The sequence below is a fragment of the Pinus tabuliformis genome, chromosome 9 (assembly GCF_031772625.1).
Source record: "Pinus tabuliformis cultivar Carrire ecotype Pingquan chromosome 9, CPIR1, whole genome shotgun sequence".
Lineage (NCBI taxonomy): Eukaryota > Viridiplantae > Streptophyta > Pinopsida > Pinales > Pinaceae > Pinus > Pinus tabuliformis.
Window position 1 is genome coordinate 1,655,903,939 of NC_142307.1, and position 26,105 is coordinate 1,655,930,043.

A 26,105-nucleotide genomic window follows, 5' to 3' on the forward strand; every position below is an offset into this window, starting at 1 on the left:
TGAGTGGGTATTCTTACTATTTGGCAAACCAAGGAGGAGGATAACAAGTTACTTTTTTCACTAAGAATCCACATCTCCCTAGAATTCTTCCAATATTGAAAGCATAGCACTCGAGCTCTTAAGGCCAAAGAGTAAGGATGATACCACTTCTACTTTAAAATGTTGTATTTCTAAACTATCCAAACCACATATCAATAAATTTGTTATATTATTGTTATTTTATATATGAATTTTAATATGTCCCCTTGGGGTGGCTCAATTGGCAATGGCATGGAAATGAAGTCTCACTAAACTAGAAGTCTTGGGCTCAAATCTTGTGCTATCCTTTGGACTTAAATCTTGTGCTATCCCGAAATTGGCGTGAGAAGTTGGACATGATGAAGATGTAATCCTACTATATGATTTTTATTAAACTTTAATATAAATATATAATATATTTAATATGAAAGATGGTTTTAAACTTGATTAGGTGGATTATAACTTATATCTATATATATATATATATATATATATATATATATATATATATATATATATATATATATATATATATATATATATATATATATATATATATAGATATAGATATATATATATATAGATATATATATATATATATATATATATATATATATATATATATATATATATATATATATATATATATATATATATATATATATATATATATATATGATAAAAATAATAAATAAACAATTTTTTAAATTGTTTTACAATCTATTATTATATTTAAATGCATATATACATACACAAATATTATAATAATAAAATTAAGGTCATGATGTATGAAAAAAGGTATTTTATTCCAAATAATAAAACAAAATTAACATATACATTATTTAGTCAAATTTCACTAATACAATCAATTGAGAATAAGTCTCTTTAGCAAAATGACCCAGAATCAAACCAAACAAAAAAAATATAAATTATTTAAACAAACCTACAAATTATTTAAAATAATTTTAAAAAGCTACAATATTTGAATAGTCTTATATTGTAGTAAATAAATTATAAAAAAAATGTATCAATACCTGATTGAAATAATTGTGAAGCTAAATTTATCCCATTGAAACAATACTTTAATTGATTAAATAATTTATTGAAATTGAATTATAGGATTTTTAATATATAAAAAATATAAAAAATCAAAATAAATTATAATCAATATGTAAATTCCATTTCTTTATTATTATACACCTTAATATATTAAGGTACCTCACTTTTGTATTTAAGTGTAGCTTGGAAAGGTTCACGCATAAATCATAAACCCTGGATTATGTCACTTCGAAGATGACACCAAAATGTGAAGTCAAATCCAAGGAATGGAAAGGCTCACCCATAAATCATAACATTAACATTAAGGAACGGGAATGGCCACTTACAATTAAATAGATAAATAATGGGCATTAATATATGACTAGTTGAGTTTTTTTGTGACATTTTTTGTGGAAAAGTTACAAACTGTGGATATTTGATTGGGCCATAGTGATGGAGAAGAGGACGAGCCCTGGCAAAAGATTTGACATGAGAAGGGTCACCAAGGTCTGGAAGAAAGGACCTACTAGAGGCAAGGGAGTTCCTGACAATGCGACCTGCGAGTACAGGGGCATGAGGCAGCAGACGTGGGGCAAATGGGTGGCCAAAATATGGGTACCCAAGAAATTAACCAGGCTCTAGCTCGGCTCCGTCGCTACAGCACAAGATGCATCCATGGCTTATGATGCAACCGCTCGGAGATTATACGGCCTCGACGCACATGTCAATATTCCTGATAAATACGGCAAAGATTCCTTCTACACCCCTTCTTCTTCTGAGAAATCTCAATTGCTCGCCCATCATTCATCTTGGTATTTTCAGAGAGACCCCTGGGATTGGAACCCACAACCTGATAGATTTTCAGTCTGCCCCACATTTACTAGTTTTTTCACTCCATCCTGTTCCTCCACTTTTACCCAACGTGCTAGCTGTATCGATCTGAAGCCCAACATGCACCATATTCACCATGGCTTTGCAAGATCACTCATGACTCATTGGTTTGATACCTTAATCACTTTGTTTTTGCCAATTTGTATTCAAAAGTATATACAAGAACATAGAGGGTTTCAAGGAACAGAGAGGGTGTCTGCAAGGAACAGAGGAACAAAAAAGATTGAGAAATGTTTGCAGATTCATGAATATGGTGACAGTGCCACACCGATGTCACTTTGTTTCTGTTGTGCTAAGAGATGGCTATAGAATTACCTAGATTTTTTCTAGAGGGATTCTCTAGACGGGACGAGAAATTGGGCTTTTGGGAGGAATTGATGGAATGGAATCCAGCGGTGGGCCTGGCGGAACTACTCCATTCCCTACCTGATTCCTTCCACGACTTTCCATTACGAATCCACTGGAAAATGGTGCTGCATCTTCATCAACCAAACCTTCCTCCACACTGCAATGAACCAACACCTTTGCTTCTACAACCAAACCTTCCTCCTCGTTTGCCCCATTGCAATGGAGGGTTTGTCGAGAAAATGGAGAGACAAACACCAATGTTTGAGAGCCACGAGACTAGGGTATCTGTGATGGGCATTAAGGGCATGAGGCCCAACGACAACAGAGTACATACTCATTTATTCGTCTGTGGCGGGAGATAGATATTAAGACCCTCATTCTTATGAAAAGTGGGAGACATGGGCAGGAAACAACAGGAAAAAACGAGCTAGGCCATCTTAAAATGGAAACAAGACAGCTGAAACCACCGAATGTTTTTTGGTGTAGAGGCCGAAAATAGTTTTGGCGCTAAATTGTTTTAGTTTTTATATGCTGGGGCTTTTATTGTTATTTTGCAAAGGAACTCGAAGCTGAGCTAGAATTTTCAAGGAAGACAACAAAGGGTTTATTTTCCACAGGTTTTTTCCTTTCAATTTGATGTATTTCCCTTGCAAAGATGTTGGCATTGGTATTATTTTCCTTGCGTAGTTGTATTCATTGGTATAGTTGTAGGAGTTGGGATTATTTTCATGGTATAGATGTAGGCATTGGGATTATTTTTAGGGTATATTTGAGTTTGTGAGTATTATTTAACGTGTTTTCCAACTAGAGAAAGTACTTTTGAATTATACTAGTGCATGAACATGGAACCCCAACCTAATTTGAATTAATTGGTATCTAGCAGAGTCTATATATTGCATTCATGTTCATTAATAACATATTATTATATTTTATTAGAAATTTGAATTGTCTCTCTCGTTCATTAGTTAATTTCTTAGTGGTTTTATTCTCTCTTGTTTCTTATTTTGCAAGTAACTATCTAGTATTTTTTCACACTTATATAATTCTATTATAGTTTTATCTTGGCTAAGAAACTCATCTTGGTACCATTTCCTAAAGTCTTGCATTATTGTGCTTTGAATCTATTCTCGTTCAAGGAAGTTTTGTTCAAGAATGCTTATTTTTATTTTTCTTATGTAATTCACTCTTGGAACCATTTCCAAGAAGCTCATATGAATTGACTATCCCAACCTTAGAGGAATCAAATAATGATTTGTTACTAGATGTGTCTATGCTTTTAGCATGGTTTATTTTTATGGAGGTGATTTTCCTCATTTTATTTCTAGATAATATGTGGTTTTTAACCTCTCAACGAATCTTTATCTTTGAAATTAATCATTGGTATCATTAGATCTTTGTAGCAATTGCTTCTGAATTTTAGATCGATTTTCTAGCAACAATGCATTCAATTCTAACAGTCTTTCTCTCTCTTGGATTATCCTTTCATTACCTATCACGTAGCTTTAGAGTATTTCTTTTAGGATCCTCACCATTTCTGCAAGATTTAGGAGTGTTTCTACTTTAGGATCCTCACCATTTCCGCAAGATTTAGGGGTTTTTCTACTTTCATCCTCTCTTGATATTCCTCACATTTGACATGGTTAGTTTCTTCAAGAGGACATCATACCATATTGGGTTTTTCTTGTGATGTTGGTTCCACTTTTTTCACTCAATTATATTTTCTTTTTAGTGTTGTAATGCAAAAAATTCAGTAATTAGTTGTAAATTAGCATCACAATTTAAATTAATAATGGAGTGTAACCATTTATATGCAATTATGTCTTATAACATGATAGCGTTGCACCCTAACCCAACATAAAATATTGTAACAATCCTAGTTCCTTTGCGTGTGTTTTGAGAAATGAGGTCATCCTTTTATGAAAATGCACTCCCCATTGGATCATTGCTATATAATTCAACTTCTGTGCAATAAATGGCCACATTGTGTCACTTGATATCTACCATTCTAGGAGATGCACTGGGATGATCTTTTGCTTGGATATGTGATCATGTGTTTGGCACTAGACTCTAATTCTTTAGCATGAAATAGGTCCATATCACACACAACTTTCTTTTACCAGCAAGATAAAATCACATATAATATGGAAATTTTCTTTATCAACAATATAGGGAATGGTCCTTGGAAGTCCAATTGCAAATTTTGTAATCTATTGCTCAAAGTCAGTATTCTATCTACAAGTTTCGTTCTTCTTGAATCCCCTTTATTAGGAACCTTCATATCATCGAAAATAGTATAACCCTCAGCTACTTCTCTAGATTCTACAGGATTTTATGTGAGGATAATACTTTCAGAATGATCTGTCCCAAACAAAATCGTAGCATCCTTCTCCATGACACACACATGGTCTCCAAGTGGGACATGCAGTGATAAATATTCAATCTCTGATGTCACATCAATTTCTATAAGCTCAAGATTTTTCACTAGGGTATCATATTCTGGTCCCTCAACATGTTCAAGCCTCTTCAATGGATTATCAAAGGAAAGTTGCTGATTGCACACATCATTGTCTTATAGAAGAGATTCACTCATACTTAAACAAGGGGATATATTGTAAATTTTTCTAAGTTCCTGAACTTTTGGATGGAATACTGGAGTCCAGGCCAAATCAGGTGCTTAAACAAGGAGATATATTATATCCCTCCGTAACCTTAGGGATCCTCAATGGAGTATAAAATTGGGAAGGTTCCTGCTTTCTCACCACAATCTGTATATTTTCTCCAACTTTGAAATTTTGGGTCTCTCCAGCTTCCTGGCCATTGTTTCCCTCAATTTTGGCAGGGTCAATGAATCACTCATGCTTTTCGTTGTTGTCCATATCAAACAATTGTTCTCTAATTGGACTTGCATCAGTTATGCCATCAACAATAAAAATGCTTTCTTGGCATGCTCCATATTCAACTTCATTCTTTTCCACAGCTATATTATATCCCTCTGTAACCTCAAGGGTCTTCAAAGGATTATCCAATTGGTAAAGCTCCTACTTGCATGAAGCTTTTGTAACAATCTCTGAGATATTTTCTGTAAGAGAATCAGCTATACCTTAACAAAATAATGCATCATTACTGTCCATAATCTTGGGCATATATAATGGATCATTAATGTCCAATCCAAACAAATAATTCAAGCAAGGAGATGCACTTGATATCACTTGAGTCACTTGATATCTACCATTCTAGGAGATGCACTGGGATGATCTTTTGCTTGTATATGTGATCATGTGTTTGGCACTAGACTCTAATTTGTTAGCATGAAATAGGTTCTAGAGGGGTGTTATGGAAATATGATTGATTCTCCTCCGAACATCTCAAATCTCCGCAAATATGCGCATAGGTATAATACCAAGCCATGATATTTGTAGCTTGGGTCTTTGAGAAGTATGAGGCATGAAATTGGCATTATTTGGTTTAATCCCACACCAAGATTTACTCATGAATTGATGAAACCAGAGCTCATGAGCATTCACTGCATTGTCATTCATTTGAATTCACTTATTCCATGTGTGGTTAACTATATTGGAGGGTTAAACATAATTCTAGGTTTTTATACCCTCTCTGCCACCAGTACTCTACATTATTTTATGTCTTTTCATTTTCCAAGCATATTTTAGGGTTCTTTATTGCATATTGGTGCTCTTCTGAAGCAGCACACCTTTATGTATATGGAGACATAAAGGTAGTGGTTCGCGATGTGGTCTTAAGTGGATATTACCCATACTCTAACAATTAATCAATGCTTAAGCACAGATTTAGTGGCCGGGTTGTGTTTCATGGAGTAAAAACACTTATAAATGTGGAGAAAACACATCATTACTATAAATACAGAGGAAACCCATCATTTTTCTTGAAGAATAATACCTGAACAAGGGAAAAAATCATTATTGTCTTAAGAATTGATTTTATTTTTAACAGTCTCCTCAGCTGTGACTGCTTTTTCAAGAACAGATTCATCCATACCTAAACAAGGAACACATCATTACTGTCGGTAAGGTTGGGCTTTTTTAATGGAGTATTGAAATAATTATAGCAAAGGGAACACATCATTAATATTAATACTAAGGGAACTAGAACAAAGTCAAGGCATTCCTGAACTAGTGAACACATCAATACTGCCTTCAAAACTATTTGAAGAATCAACAATTTCCTGAGCCGTGTCTGGTTCTGTTTCTTTATAATTACATGAACAACTTAATTTCTGCTTTGAAGTATCGCTCTCTATTTGTGTGTAGACATGAATCCAATCAAACTTGTAATGAGATGACTCACCTGCATGCTGGGAAACACTAGGCATTGGCTCATACATACTAGCGACATTGTCCACATTCGAACCATACAATTCATCAAGGCGATAAAACTATTTGCCATTGTCTGGACTCTGAATAATGAAATTTATCTTCATGAACTTCATCCTCAATAGCTAAGTTATGAGGTCGCAGACCAACATCTGAAACTCAAATATTCTCATAAGCTTCTTGAGGTTCATTGTATGATGAATGAATGAGTTGATGATCTCCAAATTTCAAAGAAACTACATTAGAAAACATGGGACAACCATCATTTTGGCTACTGTTATAATTCTTATGTGATTTTCGTTCTTCATCATCGTGAGTTTCACTTTTGTAAACCTATTCAATTTGCTCTTCTTTTTCAACTAAATGATCTTGATATCTTTCAATTGCATATGAATTCTTAAACCCATACTCGTGAGTTTCATTATTAACAAGTGAGATAGGATTTTCCTAAACACAAGTAGCTGCAATGTACTATATGGTGCATTCTTCAGCATCTCAAACTTCATTGGATGATGCCTCCTTTCTAAATAACAATTCTTTCTTGTCAATGAAAAACTGTCTCCTTTCTAATTAAGACAAGAAAAGGAATTTTCTTTATGTATCCCATGGAGTATAACCTTTTATATGCAATTGTGTCTTATAACATGATGGTGTTGCACCCTAACCCAACATACAAAATTGTAACAATCCTAGTTCCTTTGGGTGTGTTTTGAGAAATGAGGTCATCATTTTATAAAAATGCATGCCCCATTGGCTCATTGTTATATATTTCAACTTCTGTGCAATAAATGGCCACATTGAGTCACTTGATATCCACCATTCTAGGAGATGCACTGGGATTATCTTTTGCTTGGATATGTGATCATGTGTTTGGCACTAGACTCTAATTCGTTAGCATGAAATAGGTTCTAGAGGGGTGTTATAGAAATATGATTGATTCTCCTCCGAACGTCTCAAATCTCCACAAATATGCGCATAGGTATAATACCAAGCCAAGATATTTGTAGCTTGGGTCTTTGAGAAGTATGATGCATGAAATTGCCATTATTTGGTCTAATCCCACACCAGCATTTACTCATGAATTGATGAAACCAGAGCTCATGGGTGTTCACTACATTTTCATTCATTTGAATTCACTTATTCCATGTGTGGTTAACCATATTGGAGGGTTAAGCATAATTCTGAGTTTTTATACCCTCTCTGCCACCAGTACTCTACATTATTTTATGTCTTTTCATTTTCCAAGAATATTTCAAGGTTCTTTATTGCATATTGGTGCTCTTCTAAGGCAGCACACCATATCGCTTCATCTACCATAATAATTATTTGGACTCCAATTAGTAGTTTCCATGCATGCTTAATATGCTTCATATGCATTGCTTTTCAAATGTTGATTTCACAGTTTAATATAAACTGGAGATAATTTATTCAAATATTTTATATACAAAATGATGCTTGTTTGTTAGGAACACTGTTTATTTTTTGAGCACCATATATGGAACCTTGTTGGTTTCAATCCATAATTGTAGAGAGTCAACCAACCAGACTTTCATTTAATTTTCTAAGATGTCTCACTATAATCCAACTTCTGAAAGTTGTTATATAAATGATCGAACAGACACTAACTATGGAAGTAAACTATCTTGAGGCATTATCGAGGTAGTGAATCATCCCTGAGACATTATCGGAGGCATTGGCCTATCTCTAAGGCATTATGCATAGCAGCACATTAAATCTGAGGCTTCACTATGGCAACAATATTTCTATGAAGCAATTCTGAGATAGAAAGATACCTCTGAGGCACTGTTCATGACAACAGATCATCCCTAAGGTATCAATCGTGGCAGCGAACCACCTATAAGGGATTGTTTGTGGCAGCAAATCATCTTGAGGTATGGTTTGGAGTTTTGAGGCAAGCCAGGTCTGGTTTGGAGTTGATTGTGGCTGCAATGAGATAGTGAAGTAATGCTTATAGGCAACAAGGAGATATTCTACAGAGATTACTTTGCATTATGCGACAATAATTTAAGACATTGAATTACCCTTTGTAATATAATCCAGAGAACTCCTCATTGAAATTAGTATTACATGCATAGAAGTTTAAACCAACATATTTTAGAATAATTTTATGGTTTTACACGTTGTCATATATTTCGACATTTATTTATGTAATGATCCTAACTAGTGTCCACAAACTTTTATTCGCAGATTTCTATTACAGTATTCTATACAAAATGGCAGACCAGGTATTTATGTTGCTTTTGGTATTTGTATTATTTACGTTGTTGATTTAGTTAGAGGTTGGATTTGTTTTTAGAAATAACTTTAAAATGATACTTCAAAAGTTTGTTTGTGACTAGTTAAATGCTTGTTGGAACACTCTAATAAGCTTGCCTCAAAGTGTTGGACAGATCTTCAATGCTCACTCAACACATATTTGGTGTTACCGATTCTATTTTCTTATTGGTTTTTTGATCAAGGTTTTCTTATTTTTATGTTATTATGTGTTTTTTAAAGAATGTACCCATGGGTGTTACCGATGCTACTATGGGGGATTCAATGATATTCACTACCTTTATGGAAATGTTAACAAATGCACGAGGGCAAGATACTGCTATGATGATGCATGAGGTAAGCTTGAATATTGTCTTTTATATGTTCAATTATCTTTTATTCCTTATTATATTATGCTAATTTATGTTTGTGGAATGCAAGCAATCGCTAAAGTCGTTCCAACCCCTATAACACCTTATAAAACATCTAAGGTAATGATAGTGGTAAAACTTGATCAATATTTTTGTGCATTTAGTTAACTTATTTCACTATATATATTTATTAATATTTGCGTTTTTACTAATCGTGAATTTTGTTGGCATGCAGGATTCATTTATGCCCCTCAATAAAACCAATGTTGGCATGCAGGGATCATTAATGCCCCCATATACATCTAATGTTATGCAAGATGTAAGATTCAACCATTCATTTATGTGAGTTTGATTATGTTATTTGTTGAGAAATCTAGGGCATATATTTAATAAAGTTTTTGCACAACGACTCCATGATTTATGAGGTGTTACGAAGAGCTACATCATGCCTTCAAATGGATCACCCCATCCATTTTTTTCTTCTTGTACATACAATACTATTTTAACAAGTAACCCAAGCAATATATTATTCCAAAACATGATGTCAAGTTACTTTTTTAGGGTTTTTATGTAATCAAGAGACCCTTTTAGGGTTTCTTAAATTCAAACCTTAGATCATACTCTTTTCCCTTTATGTCATTCTAGAGTTTATCCCATTCCCTAGAAATCAAATCATAGGGAACAAATACCTTGAGATTAAGGTTTCTGAATACTAGGGTATTTCTTAAAATATAAACCCATAAATTCAACCCTACTACATCTTATGATGGACCCTTTAAAAGAAAATTACATACCTCATGGACACCTATCTGTGCTGATTAGTATTTTGGTTGCCATGATTATTTGCAACTTTACTATACATTTCATTGATCATTTACCACCTTCATGACCTTGTTTTAATGAGTCTTCCGATAATGGGACTTGCTTCTTCATGTGTTCATGAAACCCATGCCTTAGTCATAACAAAAATAATCTTCTTTTTCCTTTTTTTACATAAATTACATAGAATTGTGATTAGATATGTCATTATGAAGACCGAACGTAGTTACATATTTCAACATTATTCATTTGTTATTCCATATTATTATTTATATTTGTGCCTTGCAGGATGTTTCTAGCGTGACTCCAACAAGTATACGATTTGTTGGTATAGAGGGTCATGTTATGCCATCTACACCTAGACTAGAACCCCATAACATGCCCTTTACACAATCTGTTGGTATAGAGGGTCATGTTATGCCATCTACACCTAGACCAGAACCCCATAACATGCCCTCTACATCAAATGTGGGTCTAGTCAACATTCTTCCACCAGGACCAGAACAAGTTTCTTTGAGGAGTCTTATAGACTCACAAATAAGAATGTCAAGGCTCCTACCAGATATTCCTGCAAATGTTCAAATGAGACAAGAAATAATTGAACAAATTCAGTTATGGGAAATGTCATTGTTGGAGAGTGTAGCTCCCGCAAGAGATCAACGAGTAAAATTATTTTATTATTTTTATAATTTCATTTGTTATGTTTAGGATCATTATTTTAGAAATGAAAAATAGTTTCATATTTTGGTTGGGTTCTTAATAGTTCCACAATTTCATTGTAAATGCAGGAAGTAAGTGACACCGTGCCTAATGTATCTATAAGGGAACCTTCCTCAATCCCCAAGACTACAACAATATCATCGATGACCACAAAAGGAATGCAAGAAGCTACAATCTTGCTCACTTCAGAAGGAAATGTCTTGAAGGATGAAATAGGGCTGAAATTTTATCACTTTATTTTTCGTCGTGCAGAACAATTATTTGGAAATACTATCAAAATGGATTGGAGGAAACAAGCCAATGCCAAAAAATAGGAACTATTTAAGGATGTCGTAATAGCATTTGGTAATCCTAGATTTGATAAGGAACTTATTTTAGAAATTGCAAGTAAATACATGCACTCAAAGAGGTCCAATTTAAGGACAAAGTTGACAAAAAACTTGATGTATCCACGTCCAGCTTGGATCACAGACCAAGTGACGTGGGATGAACTTATGAAAGATGCCAAGTTTAAGAGGAAAGTCCTCAGAAATCCAAACTATACGCCATCTACACAAGGAGGAGCTAAAAGATGCCTACATGATACAAGAAAAGCAACCCAAGCTAGGGTATCAAAAATTGGATCTCACAAATTAGGCTCTGGTGGATATAATAGTATTCATGGTGGTATGGTAAGTGATATTTCCATCTATTATATTTTCTATTTTAGGCAAAGTAACCATGGTCAAGTTGAGTTAATTGTATCTTATTAGTTATTTTACCTTATAGATATGATTATCTTTGTTAATGTAGGTTCACCGGTTTCAAAAGGAAGCTTCAGAGGAAGACCTAAAATATGCTTTATTACATGGTTCCCAAGGTCTTCGCCAACACATGATAAATCGAGGGGAAAAATTAATTACTGGTTATGGATCCGAGGTTAGTTGTTTATAATATTATATGAATAATGCAATAAATCAATTGGAGGTTTTAATGTTATTATAACAAGCTAAAGTGTGTTGTGTATAGAAATCAGGTGAAACATCTAGGAGTGAACATGGGGAGGAGATACAAGAACATGATGATTTTCTTGTTGCACAAAATCATCCAATAGTCATTCCTAAACCTTGGCAGGAAGCCATTGTTGAATTTCAGTGAAAGTGTGACAGAAATAATGAGGAGGGTGTTCAATGTGATGAGCATTCCACACCCACAATTAATGTAGCACCTCCCAAAAAGAGGACAAAAAGGATTGATATGTGTTAAATTTTAATAACTTGAACGTGCATCGCTCTAGCTTCTAAGGAGCACACTAGGTTGTGAGCTTCCAAACATAAACTAATTATGTGTGCAACAAAACAAATTTTGAAGATACTTTGTTTTTTTTATGAGTACTTACATATTATGGGCATCACTAAGACTGTTGCAGGTCCTAACTTGTATTATTTGTTTGATTATGATCAATTTGATATGCTTATATTTGTCTTGTATGTAGATGACCTGGTCCTAAAAGCTAGTTAAAAAAACTCTATCCCATGGTGCAAGAAGAAACTGGCAAGTGAAGTTGACATGAAGGACATACACCTCATGTGTTATTTCTTGGTCTTGGAGGCTTGGCTGAGTTGAGGTGAGGTGGTCCCCGAATAGGGGTAAGTAAGCAATTGAGATTCTGAAGAAGTTTCGGATAATGGACAATAAACCATAGGCTACTTTTATGATACATATTTTGAAGTTATCAGTAGATTAAGATTCATATTTGGTTGATTAGTCAGGGTACAAAAAGTATATAGGTTTCCTAACATATCTGGTAGAATTTAGCAGTCAAATTGTTGTGTGCATGAGATCCCTTAACTCACAAACAAGGGGGGCTCAGACACCAATTTAGTGTCCAGCTTGGCTGCTAATATACGGTTGAGCTGATGTTGTTGTAGATATGCTCCATGGTCTGAGGTATGCGAGGTACTTAAAGGGCACACTGGCACAGTGCTTTGAGCTGCTGCATGCTTTAGTGGATTTTGATAGGGCCAGAGATGCAGGTGGCAGGAAGAGTGATTCATGGTTTTGTTTCAGCTTGGTTTAAAATATAATATCTTTGTTAGGATGGGATACCCATGTGTGCAAGTTGAAGAAGTCCCTTTCTGGGATAAAGTAGCCCCCTCTGCTTGCTACTCATGGATTTATGAGTACTTACAGATTATGGGCATCACTAAGACCGTTGCAGGTCCTAAATTTTATTAGTTGTTTGATTATGATAAATTTGATATGCTTATATTTGTGTTGTATGTAGATTACCTAGTCCTAACAGTTAGTTTAAAAAACTCTATCCCATGGTGCAATAAGAAACTGGTAAGTGAAGTTGACATGTATTATTTCTTAGTCTTGGAGGTTTGGCTGAGTTGAGGTAAGATGGTCCTCGAACATGGGTAAGTAAGAAATTGAGATTCTAAAGAAGTTTTGGATAATGGACAATAAACCCTACGCTACTTTTATGATACATATTTTGAAGTTTTCAGTAGATTCAGATTCAGATTTGGTTGATTCGTCAATGTACAAAAAGTAGATAGGTTCCCTAACATGTATGGTAGACTTTAGCAGTCAAATTGCTATGTGGATGAGATCCCTTGTCTCACAAAGAAGGGGGGATCAGACACCAATTTAGTGTCCAACTTGGCTGTTAATATATGGTTGAGCTGATGTTGCTGCAAATCTGCTGAAAAATGCATGTGCCATCCTTAGATGTGTTTTTTTTGTCCAATTCAATTCAAAAATTATTTTGTGTCATAGCAATTTTGCAAATGGGTTTTATTATTCTAGATTGAAATGAAAAAGTAAACCTCTAGCTCACGTACCTGCTTTTTATTTGGCTTTGCTTTTACAGATCAATGTCTTACAATGTTTCCAGTTAGCCTGCTCTGTTTTCATTTATCAATTTCTTATGCTTTGTCCAGTTATTAGGCCGATAGGCCTTCCTATACATCAACAATCGTCAACACTTTTACCCTGCTCCGTTCGATCAAGTGAGACACTTTCAACCGTTGATTTGAAGTGTGACTGCTTTTTCCAAATATCGGTTGAGTTTTTACTGCTTTTTCCCATTCTTTTATGTCACTCTTGAAGATATTTTTACTGCTTTTTCCAATTCTTTTATGTCACTCTTGGCCTCAAAGTTAATCGTTTCTTTGGATATTTTTACTGCTTTTTCCCATTCTTTTATGTCACTCTTGGCCTCAGAGTTAATAGTTTCTTTGGTCTGCCAGTTGTTGTTGTTGTTCTTCTTCCCTGGCTTTTGGCAAGCACTGTTCTTCTCCACTTTCACTACTCTGTTTGAAGAATGAAGCAACCAACCATTACAGGCCTGCAGGTTTATACACTTCAGTTATTGGTTCTTCATCATAAACTAATGTTTTCTCCATTCCCATTCCCATTGCATTTGTGGAGCTGCAGCTGCTCAGAAGGGTTGTTGAACTCTTCCTCTGGGGTTTCTGCCTGATTCATTAATTGATAATATCAAAGGCATCAAGGAGAGAGGAGAGTTAAAGTCTTCAGAGGGAAGAGGTTGCATGCAGAATTGCCATATGTTGATCAGGAATGAAGTTCGGTTTTTCTTGGCATTAAATATCTTTGCTATTGCATTTTCACCTGCAGGTGATGTTCCAATTCAGGGGTTAAATTTTGCTAATTTCCATTTTACATGTTTAAATTTTGCAGTTTGTTTTCTATAACACGCCAAGATTTATAATATAAACTTATTTTTACCATAAAATTTGGCAAAATTTTAAGTTTTAAGATCAATTTCCATTCTTAAAACTTTTCCATCCTTATCAAGGGTATGAATACAATATTAACTTAAAATTTATCTACATTGTGTGCTTTACAGGTGCTTATGATCCACTGGATCCAAATAGTAACATAACGATCAAATGGGATATTGTGTCTTGGACTACAGATGGATATGTTGCAAGTAATGCCCTTTCATCAAATAGGTCTTGAATTATAATTCCCTTTCCTCATTTTCCTTAAATAGATGTTGAGCTTTTCTCAATCTCATTCCTAGTAGCCTACAAGTTAAATTCTCAAAGCTTGACATGATGACAAATTTGGAAAACCTTCAAGTCAGGTAGAGTTTATTTTGATATTGATGAAAATTTTTGATAAATTGTGTTGTATTGATTGGTATGTTTGATATTTTGAGTAAATACTTCACTCATTTTTAATTGGCTTTATGTCCTTGAAATTAAGTAAGTATTCACTAGAAACATTGGTACAATTTACTAAAAATTCCCTGAAAATCTTCGTGCTAGAACTTATTTTACTCTTTGCTGAGTCTAATGAGCTTCCCTCTGTAGGTGGCCGTGACCATGCACAATTTTGAGCAGTACCGCCATATACCAAGCCCCCCAAGATGGACTTTGGGTTGGCACTGGGAAGAAAAGGAGGTCATCTGGGCTGCGGTTGGTGGCCAAACAACAGAGAAAGGAGATTGCTCCAAATGGAAAGCAGGTGTTCCACACTATTGCAAGAAGGACCCCACCATTGTTAATCTCTTACCAAGTGTGCCTTACAATTAGCAATTTACTAATTGCTGCAAAGGTGGAGCATTGGCATCTTGGGATCAGGATCCTCCAAATTCCATTGCATCCTTCGAAGTTAGTGTGGGCAATTCAGGGACCATTAACAAAATTGTCAAATTGCCAAAGAATTTCACTTTGAAGGCTCCAAGACTAGGTCATACTTGTGGCCCTGCTAGGATTGTTAAACCCAACCCGTTCTTTAGTCCAGATCACTGTAGAACCACTCAAGTACTGAGTAATACACTATTATAATCCCTCATAATTTATATATTTGTGAATGTTATGTGTTTCACTCTGAGCTAGCTAAGTCTTATATTTGAATTTCCCTTGTCCTTGTGCAATGACATGGAATGTAACATGCACATATTCTCAGTTCCTGGCTCGGAAAAGTTCAACATGCTCTGTCTCCTTCTCATCATTCTATAATGATACTATAAAACCATGCCCTACTTGCGCCTGCGCTTGCCAAAACAACATAACTCAACTTGCTTGTATTGAGTATGATTCCTATTCCCTTGCAAATTCATTCAATTAATTTTAAATTTGCAGATTTGTGAAATATTTTAAAATCTGACCAATAGCAGCAACTTCTTTTTTCTTTCTGGTTCATTACATTCCAAAATATTTTCAACAATATGAAGTCATTTCTATCTTTATGGTAGATTGGTAAAATATTTTAAAATCCAATAAATATGTAATTAGGTTACTGTTAATAAGATTTCAAAATATTCTTAAAATCTTCAATCAAATTGAATTCGGCGAAAAGACCCTGATCTTCTACCAAATCTAGATGCATCAGATTCTAAACTGTGTTGTTAATTTGATGTAGCACCGATTCACTAGTTCTTAAGTTCCCGGGACAAATTTTGCCACAAACACCTTGCATCCACCACTTCTACGATGCACCCGTCATATGTGCCCGATTAGAGTACACTGGCATGTGAAGTTGAATCACAAAGAGTACTGGAGAGTGAATATCACAGTGACAAATTTCAATTACAAAATGAACTACACTGACTAGACATTAGTTGCACAGCATCCAAACTTTGATAATGTAACCCAAGTTTTCGGCTTCAACTATAAATGTTTAACTCCATATGGATTGATTAGTAAGTACATATTTCGAAAACATTTACTGTTATTTATTTTAAGCACAGTTAATTTAACTATATCTATCAAATCAAATTTTTAGAATATTTTGGAATCTTCAATCAACTATACAAACTTCTGGTTAATTGTGATTAAAATATGAATTGATGCTATTCAACTGAAGCCTAACCTTATTTTAGATTTAGGGATATTTTAGAAATCTGATAGAAATGAATGAATTCATCCCATGTCCATCAAATTTACAGGATATTCTGAAATCTGCAAAACTATTAACTGTAATCTATATATCAATACTAATAATGTCAATTAAAACTACCTGCACTTGATCTAGTTTGACGTCTTCTCATCCAATCCAGCCAGGACGCAGAACCAAACTTGGTTTGCTTTTCCACTTTTCTCCCGTCGTGTGACCAATAAATCACTGTTGTTCAGGTTATTGGGAGGGAGGACAGTCAAACATTCAATGCACTCTGCTGGAGTTTGAATGTGCAGATCCTATCATCTTAAATATTTCTGTCACGTAATTCTCTCATCTTGGAATTTGAAATAGAGTTGGATCCTGTTATATTTATTTTGTTGCCCATAAATGTAATATTGGAGGGCAACTCGATTAATGGCAATAATTGATGTCATCCATCATTCAATTTTTATGGCTTTCAAATTTTACAAGTGGTCCAGCCAAATCAAAGAAAAATGGAGGAGGTAGTGCAGGCTTTAGGGTTAATAGTGATAGTGCTCTGCTTCTTCCTACCAGGTAAATATTGTGCTTCCGCTGGTTGGTTAAATTTTTTTTGTTGGTGAGTAGCCAGGCCAACTAGCCTTTTCACTTGGTGGACTGTGTGGATTACATAGTACTTGGCCTTCGTTCCTTCTATTTTTAATAGTTCAAAATGCTGTTTAATTTCATTATTTTATCTCAGTGGTTGAGTTTACAAGTTTTTTTAGGGAATGAAATAGATATGATGTGATTTGTGAGCTGCTTTTCACATCAATATATTAGTTCCAGATGACCAGGTACGTGTAGATTGATACCTTACATCTAAATTAATTAGAGAAATTGGTCCTGATTCGTTTCACAGAGTTCTAACCAACCATATTCATTAATTAGAAGTGTTGAGAGTGGGGTATGTATGTCAGAAGGAATCATAGTAGCTGAAAAACATCATGGGATCATGAGCATATCCATGAATGGCTCTTGGTATGCTATGAGAAAGAAGAATGTTTCATGGAATTTGTTTGCAGATATTCCTATTCATAGTATTCTCATTTCATCTACTCTACTAGATGTTAAATTGTTATTCTAAAGCACCTTATGATTGGACTGTACAAGAAACCTGACATTGTTGTATCTATTTTGTGATTCTATATGTTAATCATTAACAATATTTAATTTCATACATCTGATTCTAATGGTTTTCTATTTTTTCAGGTGTTTATTTATTTATTTATTTTTCTGGCAGAAAAAAATGGATAGCGAATGGTCATGTCGAGATCATGGAATCAAATAGATGGATGGGACTTATAGTGTTTTTAGTAGTAATTATAATCTGCTTCACCTGCCCACCAGCCAGGTAGATTGTTCAATATTTTACTTTTTTGTCCGTGGGTCTATGTTTTCATCCTTCGGGCGACCAATAAATGATTGTTGTTTTGGTTTTCTGAAGGGAGGGAGGGAACTTAAACATTCGATGAATTCCACCTCAGTCTGAATGTGTAGATATCTTAAATATTCTCATAAGTAATGCTCTCATCTCAGAAATTGAAACAGAGTATCAATTCACATCTTGTGTCAGTAGGAGGACATGCTATATTTATTTTGTTATTAAAGCATGGTTTGAGTTTGATAGGTGGTCAGTTGTGACTTCCCATGCGCCTTCAAAATCTCCAAGGTGGAAAGAATTTTGGAGTGATTCTGCATAAGAGAGGTCCAATTCTTCTCTCCACATCATTCTTGAGACATCTGGTAGCTTTTTTTCCTTTAGCTTTACTGTGTTATAAAAAATCCCTATTTCTTTCAAGATGAGTTCTTCTCAAGCGAGCGTGTTCGAAGATATCTACATGGATCTTTGGACATAGTATTCAATTCTCTAAATTGGCAATTGGCCCCATGGTATGTTTGCATCTTCAAGATAGGTTTCTGAGCAAGATGAGCTCTTCGTTTCTCAAGGCATGCAACATTGTGTTTAGAGTAGAAGCTATAAGGAGACTCACAATTTAAAGTAAGCTACTTTAGCTGTTCATTAGGAATTACTCAATTATACTCTTTATTTATCTGTATGCTCCAAACCCTGCATTCTAGCACTTGCCTCATGAATTCATAAGTTACATTCTTTGTTTAGTGACTAGTTGATATATTCAAACTATCATTTGTGTATGCAGACTACTATGGAGGGCTCTCGATGTTCTCGGTGTTGCAGAGTCCCTTCGCTTGAAGCATCCACAGTTACAGGGGTATTGTCATTACATCATTCAATTTGATCCTCTGTACTTTACCTCCAGCTGCTCTTCCCACTATAATTTAGCTTCTTGTATGCCAATTTATAGGGCACAGGTGACTTCCTTCCCTTCAACATTTACCAAACAGCTCTCGTACACTGGCTTTGGAAAATGGTAAGTACGCCAGCATAACTCTTGGCTAATAAATGTCTCGGAAAGCATGCAAGACCATAGCAAACATAGATGTAGAAATTGTAAAAGCTCATTGTATTATTGTTTCTGCCCTCATGCATTCAGGATTTGACGGCCAAAACAATAAGACCACAATGGCCGACACACAACTTATCACAAGGCATGCAGTGTTGCATTTGGAGTAGAAGCTATAAGGAGACTCACAATTTAAAGTAAGTTACTTTAGTTGTTCATTAGGAATTACTCAATTATACTCTTTATTTATTTTTATGCTCCAAACCCTGCATTCTAGCACTTGCCTCATGAATTCGTAAGTTACATTCTTTGTTTAGTGACTAGTCGATATAGTCAAAATATCATTTTTGTATGCAGACTACTATGGAGGGATCTCGATGTTCTCGGTGTTGCAGAGTCCCTTCGCCTAAAGCATCCGCAATTACAGGGGTATTGTCATTACAGCATTCAATTTGATCCTTTGTACTTTACCTCTAGCTGCTCTTCCCACTATAATTTAGCTTCTTGTATTCCAATTTACAGGGCACAGGTGACTCCCTTCCCTTCAACATTTACCAAACAACTCTCGTACACCGGCTTTGGACAATGGTATGTACGCCAGCATAACTCTGGGCTGATAAATGTCTTGGAAAGCACGCAAGACCATAGCAAACATAGATGTAGAAATTGTAAAAGCTTAACGTATTATTGTTTTTGCATCTAGGAGATGGCTTCAGCACTCCCTCATTGCCACTATGACATGATGTACTTTCTATCCCATTAACTATTATGAAACAACTCTCGTACACCGGCTTTGAAAAATGGTAAGTATGCCTGCATAACTCTTGGCTGATAAATGTCTCGGAAAGCATGCAAGACCATAGCAAACATAGATTTTGAAATTGTAAAAGCTCACCGTATTATTGTTTCTGCCCTCATGCATTCAGGATTTGATCGCAAAAACAATAAGACCACAATGGCCAACACACAACTTATCTCAAGGCATGTAGCATTGCGTTTAGAGTAGAAGCTATAAGGAGACTCACAATTTAAAGTAAGCTACTTTAGCTATTCATTAGGAATTACTCAATTATACTATTTATTTGTCTATATGCTCCAAACCCTGTATTCTAGCACTTGCCTCATGAATTCATAAGTTACATTCTTTGTTTAGTGACTAGTCGATATATTCAAAGTATCATTTGTGTATGCAGACTACTATGGAGGGCTCTTGATGTTCTAGGTGTTGCAGAGTCCCTTTGCCTGAAGCATTCGCAGTTACAGAAGTATTGTCATTACATCATTCAATTTGATCCTCTGTACTTTACCTCCAGTTGCTCTTCCCACTATAATTTAGCTTCTTGTATGCCAATTTACAGGGAACATATGACTTCCTTCCCTTCAGCATTTACCAAACAGCTCTCGTACACCGGCTTTGGAAAATGGTAAGTACGCCATCATAACTCTTCGCTGATAAATGTCCTGGAAAGCATGCAATACCATAGCAAACATAGATGTAGAAATTGTAAAAGCTCACCATATTATTGTTTCTGCCCTCATGCATTCAGGATTTGATCGCCAAACTAATAAGACCACAATGTGAAACACACAACTTATCTCAAGGCATGCATCGTTGCGTTTAGAGTAATAGGTTATTAGTTTTATCGTTTACAGGGGCTTGATATAGTTGTACCCAGTGGACAGTTAGAAAAATTTCCATATTCATTTGAATATTTTCAAGATTACAATGACCGTAGGGCTCACTAAAGGGGTCTTCCATGGCATATAGTCCATGCCATGCTAGAATATGGACTCCTAAATGGTGTGAACCCCGAGTTTAACCAATATAAATTCAAAATCATATAAGCCGATTCTTATTGGGCACAACATTCTTAAAATTCTTTGCAATGACAACATCTATGAAACCTGGTATCCAAAAAAAGCATAATAAAATAGAGGAGAAAAAATATGTCTATCCAGATTAATATCAGGTAGCATTTTATTTCGCATCTAGAGGGTACCTTAAACTTCTATTTTAAAAAAAAATCTCACTTACTTGGATGTTTTCTTGATTTGCCCATTTTGTTATCCAATGTTTCTCGTCTGGAATCCCTCACTTTTTAGTCTGGTTGGTTCTTTCGGATTAATGCTTCTACTTCTCTATTTTAGCTTTAATGCTTCACCTGCTGCTTCTTTGTCTAGGGTATACCTGTTTGTATTCTTTATTTCTATTCCTACTCATTTCTGCATCTAGGAGATGGCTTCAACACTCCCTCATTACCCCTGTGACATGATGTACTTTCTATCCCATTAAATATTTTGGTCATCTTTTTTTTCGGATGCTTTGTAATAATAAGTACTTTTCCTGTCTATCAGTGGAAATCATGAAGTTCGATGCATGCAAAGGAGTATGCTTCTAGATACCCTGCAAAAGAATTGGCTCCAGGAACGATCAGATTCAATGCTAAAGTTGTTTCCATTCAATAGTCTACATATTCTTCTTTAACTATAGTAAAACTGGGAGATCGAATGCTTATCAAAGCTAAGGTAGCATCTTAAATCCAAACTTCTGACTCCCATTTGAAGTAGTAAAACTTGAGCATAATTCTGACAAATTACCTCGCAGTTACGCTACAATAAGCTTTATGAAGCTGAAGCAGAATAATTACATATGATTGGAATGTAACAATGTAACAGAGTGTCAAGCCCCTCTAGAGACATCCTTCTATAGACTTTGATTCTCAAATGATATTTGAGGAATACCAATTCTCCTATGTTTTTTACCTTTTTTCTATGGAATGGGGATGGGAACAGGAAGGCCACAAATATCATTTGATGCATCTCCAGTTTTGTTGGAATGGCTGATTGGATGTCGCTGGGAGATCCCCTACATGAAGGGACCATTCTTAGGATATTCCCAGCAAGAAAGGCACTAGTCTGCCATTCCTGAAATTTGGTTCTATGTTGGAGCCATTGGTGAAATTCATTTGCTTGCCAATTCTTGCTGGAAGATAGAGTCATTAACCTTTGGCCCATTACAATGTCAACCTGCAAAGACAATTAAAGCATTGGATAAAGATGCACCCTTTATACTACAACAAACCTTTCATAGGTTGTTTGAGACAAATAAAATGCAAGCTAAGTTGAGTTCACTGTTATATATCCATAAATAGAAGTTCCTCGTCAACTGTACATTGTATATATTATAACCATTGACATAATGATGGCATGATCTGGTGAGAAGTGTTCATTAACTGAATTACATTATGTTATATGGAATTGTATTGATTTACTATCGAGTACTCACAAGTCTGTTTAAGGTTAAGAAATTAGTAAACTGCATTCAAATGCATGCTAGTCACATTATTTTCTGCTGGACAATTATATTGTAGATAAGTAGGCATTGTGCTGCTAGACAATTGTTCAACTTATGAATAATTACAGGTAACCAAAAAATTTGGTTTCTCTGGTAGAGAACTATTTAGCAGAAAATGAAAATAGATTGCTAGTCTTTGCTTTCAGCTAGGACTAACATCCTTTGAGTTTTCTTCGATCTTCAAGACAAACTATTTCCACTGTTAAAACTTAAATAGATATAAGGTAGAGGGTAGGCAATATTTAGCTAGGCAGAGTCCAAGACTACTTTATGTAACCCAAAGTATAATCATGAACAACTATAGCTTGTATTGAAACACTTGCATATAGGCAATGAAGCACATAAAGTTCCATCGTAAGTTGCACATGTACATAATCAAAATGTTTGCTATTAAATAATTTAAGAATCAATACACATTTTAGCCTAGGAGACCATGACCATATACAACGATGAGAATAGAAAAATTATTTCTCAGCTTAATATTCAACCTTAGTTTGATTTTCTTGTTTATAATCCAGGAAACCATGGTAAGAAGGCCTGTAGATCTGGAGGAGGAGCTCAGAATGATGGCTCAAGAAGTCCGTGGTTATGTGGAAGCTTTTCTGAATAGTCTTGCTGCAAATGTTCCCAAAGTAAGACATCCATGTGGATGAGCACACAATACAACCATACAGAATCTTAGTGTTTATTCAGTCCATGATACTTGAATTGAGGATTTGATGATTTGCAGGCTGTGGTGCTTTGTCAAGTTGAGAAAGCCAAGGATGAAATGCTGACCCAAATTTATAGCTCAGTCAGGTAAGGTTTAATGACAAAATGTGGTTAAGGTACGTCAATAATTAGTTTGATTATTTTCCCATTTCTGTATTTTTCCAGATTGATTTTGATTTTCACTTGAAATCAGGTTTCTTGGGACTTTACGAAAGTAGTGTTTTTTGTCATCCTCTGCAGGTGTAGTAGACACTTGTTGATTGGAGCACTGTACATTTGAGCTTTTGGGGTGCCTTTTCAACTTTTTGTTTAAAAAGGTCCTACATGGATTTAAACTTGGATCGATCCCAAGAGAACTTTTGACTTATCAATTCTATTTTCTCGTGTTGATATGTATGTAGCGTGGGCTCAGTAGCAACACCTTTTAACCTCAATATCAATGACAATGGAGCAACCATGAGCCATTTTTTGGTTCATTTTTATCAACACTCTGTTCTACTCATTTATGTCTCTTTATTTTGAATTTTAATTTAATGTAATTTTGAATTTATAGATAGACTATGTTATTGGTTGTTTTGATCAATAGTGGTTTGCTTTTCCTACTTCTGTTGGCATTTTCATCATTGAATTGGCAAGGGTTCTGTATTTTTCCACTTAAATTTATTTGAATTTTAATTTAGTTTAATTTTGAATTTATAGACAGACTCTTTTATTGGTTGTTTTGATCAATACTGGTTTTCTTTTCTTGTTTATATTGGCATTTTCCTGATTTAATTGGTGAGGGTTCCGTGTTTTTCCACTTCTATTTATTTGTTTCCTTCTTATTTACTGATTGGGATTTTGTTTGTTGCATTATTCATGGGAAATGTGAAGTTATCATGTTTGATGTTACTGCACGATTGACTTACAAGAATGTCCCAACGTGGCGCAGAGATCTTTGCAGGTATCTCTTTTGCAGAGGGGTTGGATCTCTAAGTAGAAATGAAGATTCCTTAATTGTGTGGTGGCACAACTGCCTGAACCAATTAGCTAAATATATTTGTGAATTTCAGGGTGTGTGAGAACATTCCTATTGTTCTTTGTGGAAACAAGGTTGATGTGAAGAATAGGCAAGTGAAAGCTAAGCAAGTTACTTTTCGTAGAAAGAAGAATCTTCAACACTATGAGATATCTGCAAAAAGTAACTACAACTTTGAGAAGCCATTCCTGTACTTGGCACGGAAGCTCTCAGGGTGAGCCTTTAATCTAGTTTCTAATGCTCCCTAATATGAATGCTATATTAAAAAAATTGCATTGATTCTATAATAGGTTATTTTTATAGGGATCCAAACCTTGATTTTGTGGAGTCACCTACTCTTGCTCCTCCTGAGGTTCAGATAGACCTTGCAACCCAGCAGTAGTAAGTAGAATGCTATTTTCTTATTAATTTTTGTTAACTTTTATTGAAATAATTTGTTCCATTTCTAAAAGATTGAAACTTTGGCTTACAATCTTTTATGTTGTCAGGTACGAGGCAGAACTTGTAGTAGCTTCAGCCCAACCCCTTCCAGATGACGACGATGATGCTTTTGAATAGCTTTGTTAAGATGCTTTTGCATATTTAGGGATTGGCGGATTTAATTAGTTTTGTATCATTGGAGTTTGCTCTTGAGTTCCGAAATTTAATTCTGATTTGTATTTGGGGCTTAGAATAGCATTATCGCATCTCTCTATATGTGATTTGGGTACTGCGCAGATGTTTTCATCTGTGGAGTTAGCTAAGCTATCTTATTTCAACTCCATTATAGAGCTATTTTTATATGCTAAGACAGTGTTTTCCGTTATATACTCTTGCACATTTTGCACAAGAAATTATTGTACTCTTCAAATATTTCAAGAATGCTCAAGTGCCTTTCGTTGTGTACTGTTGGGGGAAATGCTAGTTGTGATGATTGTTGCTTGTAATATATTATGGCTTGTTAAAAATTTCTCTGAAAATTCTAGCTATGTCTGAGGATTTATTTTAACTCTGAAATTGGTTTACATAGTTGATAACTGTGGCTATCAAGCCTGCCTGGGTATTCTTGTGGGTATGTTGTATGTCGAACACATAAAGGTATCGCCATTTCATTAATTGGGCTCTTGATTGATTTCTGCATAAAGATTCGCATTGTCTAAATATAAAGTCATTTCCATTCAACAGTCTATAGATTCTTCTTTAACTATAGTAAAACTGGGAGATGGAACGCTTATCAAAGCTAAGGTAGCATCTTAAATCCAAACTTCTGACTCCCATTTGAAGTAGTAAAACTTGGGTGTAAATTTATTAATGAAATGAATCCCCTCTTGCCAAACAAAGCTAATATTAATAACCCATATGCACTGGTTTCTATCAGACATGAATTTCTGTGGTGGTTTCTCTCAAACGTGAGTACTATTTGTGAACTTTGAATGTGAAACTACTTTGAAAGAACATTCAAAATGATTTTATTTATTTATTTTTAAATAATTTTTTATATTGTCTCTAGAAAGACAATAGTTTGAATTACGGACATATACTCTCTATAGAGACAATATGTTTTTAATCTCAGCTATTGTCTCTAAAAAGACAAAATTGTAATTGTCCCTAAAGAGACACAAATGAAGTTGTCTCTAGAGAGACAAATGAAATTGTCTTTAGAGAGACAAATCAAATTGTATCTTAAGAGACAATAATTCTTGTCTTTATAGAGACAATAATAATATGTGTTCTATATTGTCTTTATAGAGACAAATTTTTGAGAGATTATGTTTTGCCACACCTGCTTAGAGACAATATTTAAGATAATACACAAGTTTCTTTTTGTCATAGGTTAAGACAATTGACTCAAATATTGTCTTTAAACCCCCCTACATGTAGTTGTGTGAGGCATTTCGTTCCACATGCAGT

At 34.9% G+C, this 26,105-nt stretch overlaps 2 pseudogenes; both read left to right on the forward strand.

The window, feature by feature from the left end:
• Window positions 1-1,509: 1,509 nt before the first annotated feature.
• LOC149155214 (COBRA-like protein 4) lies at window positions 1,510-19,874 on the forward strand (annotated as a pseudogene).
• Window positions 19,875-23,010: 3,136 nt separating this feature from the next.
• Window positions 23,011-24,773, forward strand: LOC149155215 (GTP-binding nuclear protein Ran1B-like; annotated as a pseudogene).
• Window positions 24,774-26,105: the final 1,332 nt, after the last annotated feature.